The 21,898-nt window shown below is 39.5% G+C and overlaps 1 long non-coding RNA gene across 2 annotated transcripts in view; it reads left to right on the top strand.

Moving 5' to 3' along the window:
- The window catches only part of LOC114477617 (uncharacterized), a 158,899-nt gene that overhangs the window by 133,041 nt on the left and 3,960 nt on the right, over nt 1-21,898 (top strand). For both annotated transcript variants that reach the window (XR_003675738.1, XR_003675735.1), the window contains exon 6: nt 10,670-10,890. This is a non-coding gene — a long non-coding RNA (uncharacterized LOC114477617). The remainder of the gene's footprint in view (nt 1-10,669; nt 10,891-21,898) is intronic.

Below are 21,898 nucleotides of genomic sequence, written 5' to 3'. Positions count from 1 at the left end.
CGCACACACACACACACACACACACGCTCCTCACACACACACACACACACGTTGCTCACACAGAAAGGGAGAGATGCCATCGGATAAGCTCTCTCAGGCAGGACGGATAAAATGTACCCCAGGAGAGCCTTGGGCGAGCTCGGCTTAGCCGCAGGACAAGTGAGAATTAAATAATCCTTCATTAGAGAAAAGAGAGAAATAATGATAGTATACACTCGACGGATGATTTTAAAACGGCGTGAGAGATGGACAGAAAAGTAAACGCCACAATAACATTGTCTGTTACATGACTGCTACTTAGCTACTTATGCTAATGACCAAAAACTGAACAAAATAACAAGAACACATATGCACTTCTCCATTTTACATCAGTTTAGAGCTTTTTAATAAAGTTATTTAAAATAAATGATCTCTGAAATTTTTGGGATAATTGGTTCTAGATCAGAGGTGGGCAAACTTTATCTCAGTGCATGCCACAATAATGTGACTGTCTGATCTAAAGGAAAATTAACAAAGGTTTTTGTTGGTTTTTCTTTCGTTAGGGACATTTTTATGTTATAATTGTGTTGTTTGTTGTGGCTTTTAAGTCATTTTTGTGTATTTGTTGTGGTTTTATGTATTTTCTGTCTATTATGGAGTCATTTTGTGTGTTTTTAAAGTCATTTTTGTGTATTTTATGTCAGATTGTGTTCATTTATGTCATTTATGTGTATTTAAGAATAATTTTGTGTGTTTTTGGACTCTTTTTTTGTGTTTTTTGAGACAATTTTGTGTGTTTTTGTTCTCATTTTCTGTAATTTTGTGTGTTATTTGAGCCCATATGTTTATTTGTCTAGGGGTCACACAACATTAGACTGAGGATCCATGGCTTTAAAGAGAAGTGTTTGTAGTGAAACATTTTTTAATCTCAGATGAGAAAGTTCTTAAGTCTTTATTTGGTACTACTTTTGTGGTATATGCTGAGTCTTTGTGTGTCGAGATAATGCAAAGCTGCCCTAAATTCTCAAACCTGTTTATTTTTCTTCATGTTGCATAAATAATAAGATCATCTTGAAAGACTGTTGTGTTTTCTTTTATGGTGTCTTTAAAATTGGACTCCAGGGTGCTTATTTATGTAAGCATTTATTTTCTAGGCATGCAGAATGAATTTAGGGCAGCTTTTACAAGAATTGGAAACACAAAATGTATGTGTGTCACAATAGCACTGAGACTGTCATGAATGCACCACACTGTAGTCACGCAGACAGTGTATGGGAGCACCAAATAAACACTGTTAAAAAATCTCCCTAACTCCACAATCTCCTAATATAGCAGGTCACTAAATAAATAAATACGATAATTAAACTGAGCTCTTTGCATAGTATACTATAGCTTTTTCTATTTTGTTATGTTTGAAAAATGCCTCTCTAATATTTTCAAACGCATCAAAAGGTCAAATAAAATTGTTGTTTCTATTTTAAAGCAATGCTGGATGTAAGTGTAGTGTTTATGTCGCCACCTGTTGGCGATAAGTAAAGAATACAATAGACTGTGAACTTTTTTCAGAGCTCTGAAGTGAAGGCCAAATGTTAACATCAATTAATTAGTGCCTGAATAAAGAATTTAATACTTTTAAAATATTTCAATAATTTAAACCAAATCATTTCTAAGTGGAATTCAACATTAAAAACCACAGTTTTGATGACATCAGGCTCCACCAATCCTAGGGAAAAAAGTCTTTATTTAAATTATTTAAATTGAAAGTGTGTTAAAGTGTTTGATTATTATTTACCTTATAGAACGAAAGTTTAAAAGTTTATTTAGCAGCAGGGACACTGCTTTAAGCCCTCATATCGTTATTGCACTTGCTGTTGAACTGTGCACATGGACAGAAACCTGCAAACTTCTTTTTATGTATATGCAAGTGTGTGTGTGTGTGTGTGTGTGTGTCATTGTTGTTCTGACAGATGGATGTGAGGCTGGCACAGAATCAGAGCGAACATCAACAAAGAGATCTCAACACAAGCACATGCACACACAAACATGCACTAATTTATACGTGCATATATCCATTATGCTTACTTGTACTGGTGCCCACTTTGGTGTTCATGTGGTGTGCTGCAGTAAAACTTTAGGCTTGTTTGGTGTGTGTGTGTGTGTGTGAGGTAAGAGAGGAGAAAACTCACTTTCTAATCACTCCTCATCTACATCTGACAAAAGCTTCAATTGTCAGTGTGTGGATTGAAATCCGTTCTCTCTCTCCACCAGGGGTGTTGAACTCATTTAATCAGGGTTAGGGTGATAAATGCCACTGACATACATCGGTTTGCGAGGCACATTCGTGTCATGCAGCACGAAAAACGTGCGTAAATTGTGTTCCCACGCACAACAAATGACATAAAATCACTTTTTTCATAGGAGAGGAGAAAACTCATCTTCTCATCACTCCTCATCTGTAGTTACATCTGGCAAAAGCTTCAATTGTTCACATTGTGTGGATTGAAACCCATTCTCTCTCTACACCAGGGGCGTTGAACTGATTTTCGCTCCACAGCCAAAAATGGAGCAGTTTGATTTGATTTGCAGATTTAAGGTTGAGAAAAATAGCAAATCCGTTGTCCATATCCAAGCAATAATTGACAGATATCAATCCTCAATTTTTTGCATAATTTTGTGGTTACATTTGGGAGAAATTGCAGTATTTTAGTTATTTCCACAATTTGCGATTAAAAATGGCCGTCATCGTGTAATAGGAGATGAATTTATGTTTTAGCTTTAGTTTTGTTATGCTTTAATGTTTCTACTGTCATATGTTCAAGTATTATCTAAATAAAATGTATTTTTACGGGGAAATACCAGTCAAGTATTGGTGTATGACCACAGTTGTGTGATATAGGCATGGGGAAATTGAGAGCCACAAAAAATATTGTGGAGTTTTGGTGAATTTGGAGAGGGTTGATTGTCTACAACTGAAATATTTGCTAATTTACACAGTGATTAATGTTTTGTGTCATTTCTACTTGAAATTACTTCAATTCGATGCTCCAAAGGGCCGGATTTGGCCCCCGGTCCTCGAGTTTGACACAGTACATCATCACGAAGAGGAGCTGAGCCACTATAGCTCAGTTAATACGGGCAGTCCATCTCGATACCCAGAGAGCATTGGCTCTCGTGGGCAACACGTTAGCTCACACAAATGCAAATGTACTTAATTGCAGCAGGTAGTTTTAATTCGACACATGCTCTCACCTCTGTCCCTTCACCCTGGGCTGTTATTACCAGGCCTGCCACATGACAGGAACACACCACATTCACACACACACACACACACACATGCACACATCTGCCTCAGACAAATAAATTATCTTTTTTTTTTAAAAATCAGAAACAACATGAAGTTGCAGGCCCAGAACAGACAAATGAAAATTACTGCAGCAATTTACCAAAACAAAGCTGGCACCAGGCGGAGGAAGGGGAACGAGAAGGTGTCGAAAACTCTGAAAACTGCAATTTAGGCAAAGTTTGGCAAGTAGTGTTTTCAGTTCCGCCAATGAATCACATGTATATCTCTGCACGTGTTTTATGTGTGAATGATGCATCACAGTGACTCAGAGAGGTCATGTGATAAAATAAAAATATATGTATATATTAGAAGTGTTATTGTATGAAAAGTATATTTCCTCTGTGTTGTGTGCATCCTGGGAAATCTGTAGCATGAGCTAAAAGTGCCTTTGCCTGCTTATTTTGTGTTTTTTGGGGAAAAAACAGATACAAGTGAGATTATGGCAGTGTTCAAAATCGAATAAACGTACAAGTCATACTGACGTCAAAATGAGTATGTAGTGCGTTCACATTAGATAGTATGCAAAGATTGAGTACGCAAGAAATACCCAGATGTATAGTATATTGGGATGTTTTTTTAAGTATGCACGGTGGGCACACTAGTCACACTCAAACCAACCCATGATGCATTGCGAGCGGAACGTAAAATCGCCCTGGGATCGCCTTCAAGCTAAAAATCAAACATCACCTTTCCAAAATAAAAGCATCTCTTCTTTTTTTTCCATTGGTTTTTCTTAAAGCTTTTATGAATATATATATATAAGTTTAGTCAGTAGCGCAATGGAGGGTCTGAAAATGTGTGAAATAAGTGAATGACGTGTTTCTGTGAGTTCTATGGATGAAATGAGCACATGTTGATGTTCTACTTGGTAAAATGTTTTCAGAACTTTCAAAGGTGGAGAATCAACAGAGATATTTAGCCTCAGTGTGATTCAGTTTTCTTGGGAAACTTGGAAGTATACTTCAGTGGGAACGCTCATCATCCTACTCATCCTAACCATACTTTTATTATTAGTGGACATGTGTCTTTTATACAGGTAACAAGTTCAAAAAGGTGCAGTTAATACGTGTAATGAATGGAGAATAGGAGGGTTTAAAAAAAAACAAAAAACGAATGCTATAAAGTGTACCTATGATGAAAATGACTGATCTCTCCAGTCTTTGGAAGTGGGAAAACGTATTTTCTCCCATTGTAGTAAACCGTATTTACCCATTGAGTTTGTAGTGCATAGTACGGAGTGGGCAATTTCGAACACAGCCGAAGACGGCAAGCTTCCTTTTTTGTTTAAAGCCAAACCAAATAAAATAAATTAAAATGAAAATCGAATAACTTTTCTCATGTATGCAGTGTTCAAACTGTATGGGACCTAACCAGATAACGCCCCTAGACTTTGAAAGGTTACATTTGTCTCAATTAACAATTTTGCTGACCACCTTAATCAAAAATAGCAACGTGCCAAGAGTTAGGAGAGCCAGCAAACGGATGATTACGGACAAACACACAGAGAAACTAGGAGGAGAGAAAGAGGGAAAGAAAAGTTGGAATGACAGTTGACTTGGCAAGAAAAGGTGAGAATGCAGAGAAAGGCTAAACACGAAAAAGCGAGAGTTAGAAGGTCAGCCAGCAGCTCAAACGGAAGACATTTACATGTCCAACAAGACCGTATGTGCACACACAAACAGAAATGCACGCGAGCCAGTGTCTTTGCTGGAATAATTCGAACACATCTGGTGCACTTTGAGATGGCAGCGCTGGCTCGACGCGACTATGCTAATGACAGCGTGCCTTTGTGTGCGATGGTTTGTGAGTCCACTCCAAATGCCACTGCGGTGCTTCACATGGTGCCGTGCCTCTTATTTTCACTCAGTGGAGAGGAGCCATTTAGACATTTTATATTTTGACATTTTTACATTTTCAGTTACACGCCTCCAAAAACATCTGATCTTCTTTTTCACATGAAAATCCCTCTGCGTTAGATTTTTGTTTTATAAATTGATGTTTTTGCTTTAGTTTTGTCATGCTTTAATGTTTCTACTGTTATATGTTCAAGTATTATCTGAATAAAGGTTGTTTTTACGGGGGTAATACCACTAAGTATTGGACATTAGTCTTGTTAACGCCAAGTAATGATGTGCATAATAGTGATTTACACGTTAAGGACTCCAAATATCAGCCCCTAATCGTCACTTTGCTGCAAAGCTTTGTCCGTGAGTGTTGAACTGAACATCCGAAAACACTAATGATATGCAGACAGAAGCTGAAGTGGCCTCTAAAAAATATCCAGTTGTCATGGTGACAGAGGCACTCAAACCGAATCTCACACCAACGGGAAGGTCATAGTAAACATAGTCGAGTCAAATTGGAAGACCAGCTACACCTCCCTACAAACAACCCCCCACCACCACCACCACCACCACCACACACACACACACACACACACACACACACACACACACACACACACACCAGCACCATCACCTTCTCTAATGGCTACGAGAGGTCTGCTGGTCACAAAATTCAGAAAAACACCATGAACTCTCCCTCCAGGTTTACGTTCCCAACAAAGTCAGTGGGAATGTGGAAAGTTACACAAGGACCAAGAACAAAATTAAAAGTGTATGTTCCTGTATCAAATCTGTATACATCACACCACATTTTGTCCTGTTCATGTACCAAATTACTATTTATGAATGTACAAAATTATTTTCTTCAGAAGTCGCATTGAGATTTTTTTGGAAAAAAAATTGCTAAATTTGATCCATTTCAGGGATGTTCCGTGTAAGCTAAATTTTCGATTTCTGATATCAACCAATAACGATAATTACACAGAACTCCTCCTCAAAAAGAAAGAAAAAAGAAAGAGTTTTTGGTCACATAAAATATACCAATATATCAAATTTGGCCAAAAAGTTTAAACTGGCAAATAATGAGCATGGCAAATCGTGAGTGTGGTTTAATTGGCAAAACCAAGCTTTAAATATGGTGAAAAGAGGTTAAAAGTAACAATAATGGATCAACACATTAGGTGGAAAAAGTGGTGGAAAGGCTTTATAAGTGCCAAAAATGTCTCAAAAGTGGAAACAATGTGCAGAAAAGTAGCAGGAATTTGAGTAATGTAGCAAAAATGCATAAAAAGGAGCAAAGAAAAAGTGATTAAAATAGGTTTAAATATGGCAAGTTTGGTGTAGTTGCAGAAAAAAGGTAAAAATTAGCAAAAAAAATAGTTTCAAATTGTTCAGAAAATATTCCTAGTTTCTTGAAAGCATGTGGTGACTCCCTCCCACTGTCAATGGGGTCCTGATTCCTGACCCCAAGGGTGAGAACCCCTGTATTAGAGCAACTTGAAGAATTTTAAATGAAACTATGCCAAAGACAGCGAAACATGCACTCAACATCTTTTTGGTGTCAGTTAATAAATATTTTCCTTCCATGATCAAATCAGTAGATTTAACGTATCGTTTAGCTTAGCAGAACACCGTCCACCACAGGCTGCTGGTGCTGGTGCTGCTGTGTCGACTGGCCTGGAGCCAATGAGATGAGCAGTAGCTGGGACGGCCAGCGTTCCCTGTGTGGAGGCCTGAAGGCATCTTAAAGTGCACTCATTAGGCAGCCGCTCATGTAGGTGTTCTTGCAAGAAATCTTGTCAGGCAGATACCTGCCATGTAATTAGCTGGGCAATACGCAGGCTTGTCCAAGGGGAAGAAATGAGACGCAGTCGGTGGATGTGCATCGCATTGAATGGGTCTTTCACTCAGTGTGTGTGTGTGTGTGTGTGTGTGTGTGTGTGTGTGTGTGTGTGTGTGTGCTAATAATGACCTGAGGCTCAACCTGCTGTCGAGAACAGAAACTTGTGACTCAATGCCTTTGTTCACCTCGAAACATCTGGCTCTGACTCAAGGCTGTGGCTGTGTGTGTGTTTTAAAGGCAGTCGAGCTGAAGGGCTATTGCTAATAGCGTGTGTGTGTGCATTTATGCATGTGTGTGTGTGTGTGTTTACTGAGGCGAGCGCAGCAAGGACTAAGGCGCGAGGAGTTGATCATCGTCGTGGAAAACCTCTGTGGGGAAAAAAAAGCCTGGAAGCCCCTTCTGTCAGCTGGGCTCTGCCACACTTCCTCTTCACTGCCTTACACACACACACACGCACACACACACACTTACTTGCAAACATCGTCACACACAAGGTCCCTCCGGAGCTCCAGATTAAGGTCTGAATGAGTGTGAGCAGAACAATACCCCAGTGTGTGTTTGTGCAGCCGTGGCTAATTGTGTTCATTTGCTGCTCAAGTTGAGACAGTGAGGACACTGGAGGTGTGTGTGTGTGTGTGTGTGTGTGTGTGTGTGTGTGTGTGTGTGTGTGTGTCTATCATAGGTGGAAAAAAGAATGATAGGAACAAGAAAGAGTGTTGGGGGAGGGTGGATGAGCAAAGTGTGTGTTTGTGCTTGTTAGCAAAGGGGCGAGTGTTGCACTGTGAATTCATGCAGGTAATCCTCATTATGAGGCCCAAGTGTGTGTGTGTGTGTGTGTGCGTGTGTGTGAGGTGAGGTGAGTATTTAAGTGATTTTCTCATACATCTGCCCAACCTTTACACGCATTACACACTAAGATGCACTCGCTCAAGTTCTTGGGAACACACACACACACACACACACACACACACTTGTAAACACATGCTCTCTGGCATTGTGCATGAATTCACTGCTCATGTTTTTCTACATCTGAGGAAAAAAAACTAAATCAGCACAAGTTTTATTCAGGTCAGAATAAAAGAAGAGTTTAATCAGAGAAATTTCTGCCTTTGCTTCAGTTAAAGTCAACATTTAGAGTTCAGCACCCTGGACAGATCCCAGGTTTCCTTTCACAGCTGCCATGATATTTATAATGTATGTAATTTATATAGATTATTGTTTTAATGATTATTAGTAGGGGGGCAGGTTGATACGATAGGCAATAATTTGAGCTTAATATGATACAATATTTTTTTTTTTTAAAGCGACAAAAGAAAAAAAATACAGTTTGGAAAATAACCATGTTCTATTTTAACTTTGACTCTGGACATACTTATTGTGTATGATTATTCAACTCAATAGGAATTTTATTAAAATAGAATAAATACAATAAAAATATGTAAAAAGTTTTTTTTTTTCAAACTCGAACCGTCAACAGATTTTGTTATTTTTAACCAATATTAGCATGCCTACATTTTCTGGCAGCAGTGGGACAAATATATAGCAAATATTATTGCAATATATTGTTGCATGATTTATTGTCCCACCTTTAGCTGATATATATTATTATTTATATTTTTTGCTTCCCATTTCATTTTTGGTATTTCATACAGTCCTTTTTCATCATTTATTCATGCTCCGCCCTGTACACATGAATATGGATTTGAATTTTACACTCAAACTCTAAAAATATCAATAAACCCAAAACCATTTTGTACAAGTTGTTTATTTAATATATGACTTTAATTCACCAGTTGAAAGGTTTATCGATTTGAAGATTTTTGGTGTTGATTGGTTGCGTTGACAAAGAAAAGAGGAAATGATTTGTGACATACGACTTCCTGTGGTTTACCACTAACAGGATTCTTATTCACTTCATATTACCTGTGCTCAGATCAGCTGCACATGGGACACTTTCCTGTTTATCCAAAGAAGCGATGCGTCTGTGGGGGCCGCTGCCTGCAGGCCAGATGTGACCCGTTGGCCTTTGGTTGACAACCACTGCTGTATTGTGTCACAGGTGTGAGCCTCATTCCTGACAGAGTGCAATACTGACAGTCCGTCACACACTGTGTTCCTGTTGTAGAAAGTGAAATGACGTAACACAGAGAAACTGACAAATACCTGTCATGTTTTAGTCCGTAAACGTTATGTCAGATAGCTGGCTGCCATGTTCAAATACAACTCAACTACGATTACATTGACTGGCATTTTCCAAAATTTCAATTAAAAATTACAATTACTTTTTTCCCCTTGACTGTCATTTACAATTACATTCTCAATTACTAAAGTTCAAATTACAAATAATCACAATTACTGAGCCTTTGATAAATAAACCCATAAAATGTAGTCTTCCTCTTGTGTTAGCTTTCTGTTAGCATCTCTTATGATAACGGGTCAGTTTTGACCCATGTCTTAAATCAAGTGTAAAATACACCTAAAAAATATGAATACCTTTCATCTAATTTGTTTCTCATCTCTTGGTTACCTTGTTAGGCTTCCTAATCAATTAAAATATTGGTTTTAACATTTTTGGTGTGGACGTAGATCCTTTTTTCTGTCTGTAAAAAACATAATATTGTAATGTCATACACAATGTAGCCCTACAGTGAAATTTGTCTCTGAATTTTACCTATCATGTGAAAGAATAATATATAATAATATTAATTCAAAAAAATCTGTATGGACACAAGAAATCATCTTATTCAGAATTTTTACTTCATTTATTTAATAAATTTGCCTACTAGCATTTTTAGTGGGAAGAAATCTACCAAACATTTGTTGAGTCTGAGTTTTTAATCATTCTCCACACAAAGTCTTTTTCTGTTTTTCTCTCCAGTTTCACACAGGTAGGGGCCTACATGGGGGCAAAGGTCAAGCTCATATATTGCGCTTTTTATATAAGATTGTTTCACTGTCCCCACTGGAGCCTAATGTGTAATTTGTGGCAATGCATGGAGGCTTCTGACTACTGCTGTATTTATATTCTAGTTTCCAATGTTGTCACGCTCTTTTTAATTTCTATTCACATACCCTCTGTGACAATTTGCGATCTCCTGGGGGTACTCGTACCCTGCTTTGGGAAACCAGTGTCAAAAACCCATGGCACTGGTCTTTATTTGAGTTTGAATTTGCACAGAAACATGACTCATTTATTAATTTTCATCACTGACTAAAAGCACAGTTGTTCCCAGGCAGTGCAGCTGTTTGTCTTTAAAGCCAGAACAATAGCGAACAATTGTTGGTACAGTAGTCCCAGTGAGACAAAATAGAAAATACAGGCAAATCAATTGCAAATAATGTCACCTTAGAAGGTCATAGCCGGACCTTTTGGCTTTGTCAATATAAACACACACACACACACACCCACACACACACAGCCACACACATGACATTATTACAACAACATGGGAATGGCACACACAAACGGCTTGAAATCATTCTCATGATAAACTGACATACAGGAATAAACTTGCACTTTGTGTGTGTGTGTGTGTGTGCGTGTGTGTGTGTGCGTGGCTCCCTCGCATGCATGCTCTGCAGGCTGCTACGCGATATTAAACCTCCCTGCCTGGCCACGCTGTGGTTTCCTCCACACTAAGTGTCCCTCTCTCCTTCCAGGCTGGGGAGAGCGAAGGAGAAAATAAACAACTAAAGAGACAATCAGCGAGAGCCACTTAGAGCCACTTAAAGCCAAGGTTCCTTCCCACTGCGAAGCACTTCCCCAGGGCTACTGATGTCTGCCCGCCACGCTGGGAGACGCAGGGGTGCAGAGGCAAAGAGGGCAGGAGGAAGAAGTGAAAGACGGAGGAAGAAAACTTCCCCAGAGCGCCAAAGAATAGGTGAGCAAGACGCAAACCCCACAAAAAACCACATTGAGTCACAAAAAAGGTATGAAAAACCATCATTAATGAAGAGAAAAGAAAAGGAATACACACAAACAAATAATTCCCGACTACACTCATTTTAATATGCTAAACAAGCAAACCAAAATGATTAGTTCTTGGTTACAAGAACAGGTCATGTGAGTTCTATCACCAACTGGTTTACACTTGTATTTCCCACTGGGAGCAAATACAAATGGGCAACCACTGCAGGTGTTAAACAAAGTCAGTGCAACCTTTATTTCTTTCCCTATGTGATAGTTTCCTAAGATCATTGTAGCATGTTGTATCTACGCTCTGCTCCCAGCCTTGTTTTCTCCACTTGTCCTCTCCTGTTCCTTTCCTTTCCTGCCCCTGACTGTGAACCCAAAGGTCATCTTTCCCCTGAGAGCTCTGTTTACCTGAACTGCTCCCCTCGATTGACATTCAGCTACTTGGAGAAAGAAGAAGGAAAAAAGAGAGAACAAATTTAGACCATTTTTGGCTCCAGGGACCTTCGCTATAAAACCTTCAAAAGCAGGCAAGGATAGAAATGTCACTTTGATACCAAACACTTAAATCCATGTTAATGCTAATTCTAACTTTAACACATCTAAATAATTAAAAAATGTTTTAAACAATTAATTTAGTGGATTGTTTTCTACAGGGACTAATAAAAGTTCTAGAAAACTTTAGGGCAGAGAGATCAAAGGACTTTATTATTATTAATATTCATGTCAGCATTTAGATTAATGACCATTCTGAGAATTAATGCAGGAAAGCACAAAGGGTGTGTTTTTTCTGTGTTTTTGTGCTCATTTGGTGTATTTTTCTTGGCTGATTTGGAATCATCACCTCCCCCGAGGAAGTAATATTTTCACTGGCTTTTATTTATTTTGTTGTTTGTTAGCAGGATGAGCTCAAAAGTACTTAATAGATTTTTATTTTTTTGTTAACCAGGAGATAACCAGGATAGACCTTATGCCATGGAAAATTCCATTAAAATTTGGAGGGAAACCGGATCAACGTAGTTTCTCGGTTTGTAATTGATCAATCTTATTATTAATAATAATAATAATAATAATAATAATAATAATAATAATAATAATAATAAAAGGCAACAACACTTTTAATTTTTTATTGACAATAAAAAATGTATAAAAAAGAACCTATTGAAGATATTTAGCAATTACGATTACGATTTTATTTATCCAAAGCGACGTACAAGCATTTAGGGTTAAGGGACTTGCTCAACATCCCACAATGACGGCCCAGGTTGGATTCAAACCAGTGACCCTTACCCTAACCCTACAGCCTCTGAGCTGCAGAGCAAAACACGTGATTACCCATAATGCAGAGCTTGGTTTTTGGGCTTAGAGATTGTTTGTGGTTGCAAAATGAAGGGCGCATGGAGAGGTCTGGGGGTTGATGAGGTTTATGAAATTTGACTCAGTGGTGTCAAGTTGGTTTCTCAATTACTTCACCAAGTGTCATCCGGATCAGAGTGGAAATGTGCAATTTTCTGGGGGGGAAAAAGGGGAGTTGCCCATACATTTGGATCTACTGTATCATTATTATTGGAGATAGAAATGTATTGTGAACGATCACTGATCCAGATAACTGCTAATATCTGGCAAAGAGGATATTTGGTGCTTGGCGGAGGTTTGTGCTCTCCGAGTGCTTTTGTTTTATGTGTCTTAGAGTCGTTTTTTTTTATTTTAATTATCTTTTAATGTGTTTCTGGGGAATTTATAAATGCCCCTGTGTTGATGTTATGAATCTCTCTTTCCTAAGGAAGGATCTGTTGTGATGTGATTGTACATGCCTACTCTGTGTGTACATGTGTGTCTGTTGAGTATTATGCATTCTGATGGTGACCCAGACACCCACAGGGGCTCCCACCCCTTAGGCCCTCCCCTCCCAGAGAGAGGACAGCAAGATGGGGTCAAAGACGCAAACCTACCCCTGGTGCACCATGGACGCCTGCCCAGGGCCATTAGTATCCATTACCAGGAGGCATGAACACACCACATCCTGTGGGGCTTAAACTGAGCTTATGAAGTCTAATGAAACAATAAATACACATTATAGCATTTACACAAGCCTGTAAATTATTATTCACACATATTAATAATCTGGTGCGTAAATGGACATGAGAATACAGAGCTGTGAGCGAAGCAGGAGTTCACTTCAAACCAGACAGTCTCAGAGAGGATGACCTTCTGGGAGTCCGTAGGGGTGTGTCCCAGCACACACGTATGAAAAACTTTGCCTTCCTATCAAACAGATGCAGATTTTTATGACTGTTTTAAGGCAGGCATACTCAGCTCCTGCTCAAATTGTGTGACTCAATTGCAGAATCTGAATGTTCGCAGCTCACGATTCAACTTCTCACACTTTACGGACCGACACTGACTGCTCACACTGTACGTTCATACACGGCACGTCAGAGTCTCGTATCCGGAAATGCGCTGTAAAAATTTAAAGAAGAAGAAGAACTCGTTGCCATTAAAACAGAAGAAGAACTTGGAAGGGTATAGAAGACACTTGTGATGCTAAGCAAAAACAAACGCGCTGCCTTGGTAAATTTGTGCCATTCTTCAGAAAAGTAAAGGCGCTGACGTGTGTGGACCAGGAACTGGCTGGGCAGACGTGAACAGTGCGGTCTGTCAATTCTACAGCGGTCCTACGGTGTTTGAGAATGTGCACTTTGAGTGTTTGAAGTCAGCCGGTTCGTGGCACTGCTTCAACAGTGATACCCTCACGAGGGGCGACCAGGATTTCAAGCATGTTTGATTTTCTTGCGACCATACGACTGCTGATCGGGAGCTGGTCGTGAGGTGTTAATCGCTTCTCGTGATCCCATGTATACGACACGTATATGCCCGCCTTTAATGGAAATACCTGGAGTGGCAGCAGGCCCACGATGCAGAAAGAGAGAGAAAGAGACGGGAAACATGAATAAATCCAAGTCATAGACAGAGGGAAGGTGAAGAGGTGGATTGGATTGAGTTGTCACCACATACGCAGACTTTCCTGGCATGTCAGCTGTGGTCGGCTAACGAGCTTCACCCTCAGCAGCCTGAACATGGCAAGAAGCCCATACCTGCAAGGTGTCTGCGTGCGTCAGTGTGTGTGTGTGTGCATGTGCGTGTGCGTGTCTGTGTGTGTGTGTGTGCGTGTCAGAGCGTGACAGCTGTGTCATACCTGCGAGCATCTTCAGGACACTTGCTCTCATCTGTAATGGTGCAGAAGGAGAGCAAGACTGATATCCTCTGTTCCTTTTGGTTTCTGCCGCCGCCTTAGAGGGCAGAGAGGAGACAAGGTGCCGGAGGCTATACACACAAACTACACACACACACACACACTCACACACTCACACACATGCATGAAGTCAGACAAAACATGTGAAGGGCATTTCTAGCACGGACACACACATGGATCACTGAGTCATTTCCTTATTCTATTAGAGCTAGGAATGTCATTGTATTGGCGATATCACTATCCTGCAGTATTACAAGTGCCTTGATATCATTGTGGTTATGTCACGGTATAAAATAATAAGCCGTTGCAGGTACAGCCGTTTTCTGTTGTTGACAACGAGGGTTTTAAAAGGTTATTCTATACTTTAAAGCAGTGTTTCCCAAACTTTTTTGCCCCATGTACCCCTTAGCCTCTATTTCTTATCGCATATACCCTTTAGCTCATGTTGTACATTATTTATTTGTGTCTGCAAGCTCGTCTAAACTCTTTCCTGTGTCTCGTCCAACATTAACCTTGAATTTGGGCCTTTTTATTCATTTATTTGTGATATTTTGCTTGTTTTACAATTGAACTTGAACCTTTTGGTGATGGATGAGAAAAAAGTCTTGCATGTAAAAAAAAAAGAAACTAAAATTACTCTAAACACAGAACAAGGCAGTTTGCACTACTTTGATTTCATTTCTATGATTTTTTATTATGATCATTTGATGTATTGTTACGAGACTGTTTCTATACCTGTGTTCCTGACTTGATTAGAATTATTGCACTTTAGCTATAATAGTGGTTTCAGTTTTTATTCTTATAAATCTAAAAGTATGACAATAAATACTGTCAATATAGTGAACAGACAATTTCTCAATGGTCATCATTTTTGTTATTGCAAACTGTTCCTTTTTGTAATTCCGAGAGCTTTCCTACAATATCGCAATAATTATTGTACCGTGAGGTTAGTACCGTGATTATACCAAATAGTGAGATTTAAATATCGTTACATCCCTAATCAAGACAAAGATATTGATATTAATATTCGTAATCATATATTGTTACATTGTTTTATGAGAGATGGTGTTGGATTATTGTCTCCATGTTGTTTCCCATCCTTCACCATTTATTTCTCCTGCGCTCTTCCCTCTGCTCACCATGACCAGAAGAAGTTCTTCTGCACTGGTGCCCCTCCATCCATCCTTCCAAGCAGAAAACCTCTACACACACACACACACACACACACACACACACACACACACACACACACACACACACACACACACTGTTTCATCCCACCTACCATTACACACCTCCAACACACAAGCACCAAACTCCTAACTGACCCCCTCCCAACCCACGCCGCCACCACACGCGTACGCTCTCGCCACCGGCCACACCAGCGGAGGCCTTAGGGCTCAACCATCTGCTACACCAACCAGTGCACCCGCCCCCCCACTGCTGTGCCCACCTTCCCAACATATGCAGCCCTTGCCCTGGGTAAGGTGGCAGGACCACTGGCCCTGGCCCTGGCCAAGAGGTAGGGGTGAAAGCGCACATATGCAGGACAGACGGCGAGTAGCTTGAGCGGGGGAGCGAGGAGACGTGGAGACAAATCAAGGATTAGATTCTTCTCTCCTAGAATCTCCACATCCATTAGCCGCTCTGCCTCACCCATATGGCTCGTTTCTTGTACGGTCCCACCAGCTCAGTGACCACCAAGGTCATACCCTGCAAAGGGCTACCGAGGCCTCAAGCAAGGCAGTTAAAAACTGAGCACAGAGAGGAAGGCATGGAGGCAGTGTCGGTGGTGGTTGGCATTGTCACTGACACGCCTTTTTTTTTTTTTAAAGCCTCTTTTTTTTCTATCTTTCATTTCCTCTGTCTATCTCTTCCCGCTGGTAAATCTTGCCTCGGGGCATCCTCTGCCACAAAAGACAGGAGGAAAAAAAAAACGAGCAGGGCACTTTCATCTTTACCACCCATCCGCACGACCCTCTGTTGTTTCTGTGTGTGTGTGTGTGTGTGTGTGTGTGTGTGTGTGTGTGTGTGTGTGTGCACGTCCAAAACAACCAATGTGACAGCAGCGGTGGGCGTTTTGTTTCAACGCTAACATTAATTACTCTGACGATTCCAAAGTCGTTCATATTTTATGAGTGTTTTTTTGCGTGTGCCACCCTCCTATTCTCTTTAGTCTTCTGGGGCCTCTTTACTCATTCCAGGAAACCCAGGGCTCATGTCAGTACCATCGCGCTGGAAATCCAACTGGGAATTAGTCCAAAAACACCTTGGATGGCTGACAATGTGCCATTGTCGTCCCAGTAGGAGTTCGTGGCACTTTGTGTGATTGTCAAACTAAGTTCAAGTCAAAGCAAGTTTTAGTTTGGTGGACATCTGAAGGATTAGTACAGAGTCTAAATGCCACAAAAGTACGCAAATAATGCTATGCTATTGTTTTTTGTGAGATTAATGTTATTGGATTTATTTTGGATGGTGATTACTTTTATTCCCTCAATATGCCAGTTTGTGGACAACAAAGGCAGCTGCTGCTTTTGGCTGGAGGGAGCACAAAAACAAAATGTCCATTAAACATTAGCCAAAGACAGCAATAGTCAATTACTATTTCTAATTGGTTTTGATGTATATTAATTTTACATATATATATATATATATATATATTTCTGTTGTTTTAATCTCCAATCCACTTCTTTTGAAGTTCTATTCTCATAATTCTCATAATTAATTTAAAATTAAAACTAAATTTAACACTGCTTGGGACAATAACTTTTTTTTTTATCAGATGTGTTTCTCGCATTGCATTGTGGGATGTGGAGTCCCATAGATGGATGGACGGATGCAACACAAGTAATAACAATAAGAAAGAAGGAAAATCACCTCCATGCATCTGTCTATGGGACTCCACATCCCACAATGCAATGCACACATTTTTCCAACCATATCAATAAACAGTGTTTTTACAGTGGAGAGATCAAAATTAACTTTTGAGCGGCAATTTCAACCTTTTGGATGTGTTTTTTTTTTTTTTTTTTTAACAAATTGATCTTTGAAGCCTACACAGGAAAACAATTATTATTCCAAGCAGTTTTAAACATGTGTTCATGCCTAAATAAGCAATCAAGTAAAAATGTATTTTTCCCCACCAGGAAATGTAAATTTAAAGCTTGGACTGAAGACAACAAACTTAAATACCAACCACAAGCAACTGATTTGATTCCAGTTCATTCTATTTTGTCTTCAGCCTCTCTCCACCTTTTGTTTTCTGCTGCTTACAGAAGATTAAATGGTGACAAGTGTGTTTAAAAAGATAATGGTGTGCGTGCGCGCGCGCGTGCGTGTGTGTGCGTGAGGCAGTTTTTGTTTGTGATGCTACTTCTGATGGATCAGTGATTAAATAAATCATGGTAACCTTTCCTGTAACCTTTCCCCCACCTCCCCAGCCCCTGTCTGACCTTACAAGACCCGCGCACATTAAAGACTCCTCTCTTCTCCTTCATCTCCCGCCCTCTCTCTGCCTCTCTCTCGCCCTCTTCTGACTCCAACACCCCTCCTTTTTCTTCATCTTTTGCATCTCTTTGTTGCATTACTTAATAATCGTTGCCTTATTTTCTTACTGCATGGATTGCACAGTATCAATCGTCAAATGCAAGGCACGAGGGCCGATAGCGCCCATAGTGGAAATTGCTTTATGTTTGTGTGCATGTGATCTGTAAGTTCAAACAGCTCCTCCCACCACGCCTTGCCACTGAACTCCCCACGAGGTCGCTAAGACGCGACAATGTGCACACAACTGTGTGTGTGTGGTGTGTGTGTGCGCGTGTATGGTGACACCCTGATCTCCAGCTTTAATACCCTGAGGACCTTTAGTTCCTTAGCAATAGGAGGTCCTAAGCAACTGACACACACACACACACACACACACACACACACACACACACGTAGGCACACCCACACACACATCTTCAGAGGGTTTCAAAGATTAGACATCAATCATCTTCACCTCTTGAAGTCTTAAAGAACAAGTAGCTCCAATAAAAAGGTCAGCACACACACCTGGAGAGCTACAGCGAATCAATACACAGTGATGAAGGTGATGATGAAGATGAAAATAGAGAAAAGCGAATTTAAAGTACAAAGAAATAAAGACGTCATGTCAAAGAAAAGCATAATATAAAGGGTTTTTTTTACCAGCCAAAAACTAAGAAAGCAAAGAACTTTTGCAACAAGGGCCACGTTTCTGTAAATAGCAAATTACTTATTTATTTATTTTATATTTAGTTTACCCTTAAAAATAATTTTGATGACAACGTTTTGACAAAAACTTGACATTTTTTATCAAAAAATGAGACTAAACAAAAAACTTTCTTTTTTTAACTTTTGTTCCACATTTTGAGATCAAAAACTATTTTTCCAGACATGCTGAGTGTTTAACTTTTGTAAAACAGGAAAAATACATACATTTAGCCTAGCGTAGTAACATCTTGCGCCCAAAGTACCTTATTTCCATGTCTATACCTTACATTATATTCAACTCTTTATTATAAGTATAGAAAGAACAATGTGCGGCTGCAGCCCAGTAACATGCTACAAATCAGTGGAGGCCAAACCACATCAAATATGCAAGGATTAGGGTATTTCTTTGTCAATGGGCTTTTACTTTGAAAAGAAAAGAAAAAAAAACTATGCCTCTAGCAACTTCCTTTTGCTTCAGACGATCAGACCAGGTGAATCCAGATAAGTGCTACATTTAATAGAATAACTATATAATTTGTAAATTATTTATTCAGGAAAGTGAAGTACAGGTAACGAACAAGACAATGTGGCATATGATCAACCAATCTATAAAGTAGTTTTTTTGATATATACTGTACATAACAGTTTTTATAAGTTTAAAATGTAGGACAAAGTGATTTTCACAAGAGTTTTAAGAAAGTCATTCTTTAGAAATATGGACACTAAAAAAACAAGATCCTCCTCCTCTATAATGGTAGGTGAAATATTAAAAGGTGGCAATTACATAATTGGGATAAAAACACAAATTTAAATAATTAACTTCTTCCTATTTGTGAATGTTTAGTGTGTAATACATTCCTCTTTTTTTTCTTGATATTGACGAATGCTGTTATTGACTTGTGATTTTTGGATGAAGTTTCTGTAGTAATTAAATTCAATCTTCCACTTTACAAGCTGTGGTAAGAGCTCAGCATCTCCAACGTGCTGGATAATATCCTAACTAGCAGAAGTTCTTGTTCCATCTGGTGTAACTTTTGGAAAAAAAGTTGAATTTGAATATTAGAAGTGCTTCTCCTGGGTTGGTCTGAACTTCTGTGCAGCTCTGTTTTGCTGAACTTGCTGAACTTGGCCTGCGTAGCAGCGCTAGCAATTGAGATATGAGCAGTGAGGCTTATCTCTGAGCGCTTGGTGTTTGGATACGTATGATGTCAGACCAGTCCTCGAAATGCTTTCTAGGCTGTGAGCACAGATAAGCTTTTGGGATCTGGAGAAGGTAGAGACGTACGCAGGTAGCAAACAAGACACAATTGAAATTGGAGCGAAAGAAAAAAGCCTGTCTGTTCAAGTGTGTGCTTGTGTGTGATGTTCTTCTACACTGAGCCTACTTTAGCTCACCGAGCTCCCCGAGCAGTGACCGGAGCAGTAAGCCCTCATCCAAGCACTTGGAAACTGGAACGAGGTGAGGAGAAAGAGAGGATGGATGGGAAAGAAAGGGAGCAATGCGATGGGGGAGAAAAAGGATGGAGCGCAAAGAAAGAGAGGACAGGGGAAGAGCGGCGCCGAGACAAACCTACAGAGCAGCAGCACATGGAAAGGCTCGAAACGGAAAGAACTGACGAACGAATGGAACCAAACGAAAGGAGGAGAAGTGTTGGATTGATGGATGAGAGGAAAGGCGAGGCTGCCTCTTCTTCTCCCTCTCCTCTTCTCGTCCCTTTCTTTTCCGCCCCGTGAGAATGTGTGTGTGTTTTCTTCCTCGTCAGATCTGCCACGCTTTCATTCGCACACAAAGACGGGACGTAGACGTACCTGGCACAGGGGGGCGTGAAGAAGCTGGCAGAGGTGTGTGTGTGTGAAAGACAGTAAAATAGACACTGGCTCACCTGCTTGGCAGAGACGATGAGCTGTTAGAAAAAAAGAAACCCATCTGAGATGTCCCACTTAACACTGTCACACACACACACTTAACCCATTTAGTACTCACAAAAACTCACTTTTTTCATTTCTCTATGGGATTTTTTCCACGTTTTAACACACATAATCTATTAAATCAGAACTGCCACTTATTTTCTCAGCAGTTCGATCTTCAGCAACTTTTCTTCTGGAGTCTTACAGACTAACTTTTGTTTCGACCCAGGGCATCCATCCAACACTGTTTGGTTATTGTCACATTGAATTGAATCCATACATTCTCCTATTTTCCTTCCTTTTAACACTCTACCTTTGATGAAAAGGTACTTTCTAACTTCTGATGTGTATTTCTATCACGTTGTGTAGACAGAGGGATGGCTAATCGGTGTCTGATTAGTCATGTCATTCTCAAGACCAAACTATACGAGACCAGAATTCACCGAGACCAAGACGAGACCAAAACTTTTGGGAGTCGAGACCGAGTCAAGACTAAAACCATGAAAAGAATAACAGTTTAAGACCATCTTTCTTTAGTTGTAGTTTAGTTTTAAATACATTTGATGGACAAAAATCTCAAATCTTGGCCCAATTAGATAAACCAATTTCTTGCAAATGATGAATTATTTTTGTATGAATTTCGAAGCCACTAATAAGTCCAGGATTATTTTAAATAATATCATAGATCAGAACTGGCCTTGACGAAAAATCCAAGACAGAGACAAGATCAAGAGTCAAAATGTGAAGACTGGTCTTGAACATTACACCACTACTGATTAGTATATTTTTAATATCACAGCTGGTGTTTTTACCACTTTGGTTTGGAAAAATGTCAATGAGTTATAAAAAGTGACAGTCAAAGAGATCAGCAGCCCAAACATTTGTATAGAATGGTCAATATAACAATTAAAAACTGTTAGAACTGCAGTAGTAGAACATTCTATTGACGGACTCATCAGTTGTTATAAAGGGAATGAAGGTCAGATGTATTAGCTAAAGAATGGAGAGTATTCTGAGGTGTAAGCATCAATATAATAACTTTAGAATAAAGTCAGAGACAAAGCGTATTCTAAGTTCTGACATGAGCCTTTCTTTTGTTTTCTTTGTTGGAGTTTAGATTTGATACAATTTATTAGGGATGGTTTGTTTTCAGGAGTTGAGCTATCAAACAGGAAGTTGCGTCCACGTTCAGGAAGTAGTGGAAAAAACTGGATAAAGGAGTTGCTACAGTCGCTGAGGTCTTTGATAAAGACTGTTATGAAAGCTGATATTAGCCTGAGTTTGTTAGTTTGAACATTTTTGATAGTAGTTGAAACTGTAATAATGTTAAAAAAATAAAAATAAAATAAAAACGATGCAGAATTTGATTTCAATAGTTTTTTTTAATGCTTTTTTGTTGTTGAGTGCATTCAACAAGTCTAATTGGAGCAGCTGCAGCCACATGAGGTTCGACTCCGGAGCGAAAATGCGTTCCTGGTAAAGAAACCGTACGGCTTTGCAATGCGACACAAACAAACAATAAACAAGAAGCCTTAACAAATTGATGCACACATGCACAACAAACACACTCTCAATTATCAAC

This window comes from Gouania willdenowi, chromosome 2 (genome assembly GCF_900634775.1).
Source record: "Gouania willdenowi chromosome 2, fGouWil2.1, whole genome shotgun sequence".
Lineage (NCBI taxonomy): Eukaryota > Metazoa > Chordata > Actinopteri > Blenniiformes > Gobiesocidae > Gouania > Gouania willdenowi.
This window is presented reverse-complemented; position numbering and strand designations above follow the sequence as displayed.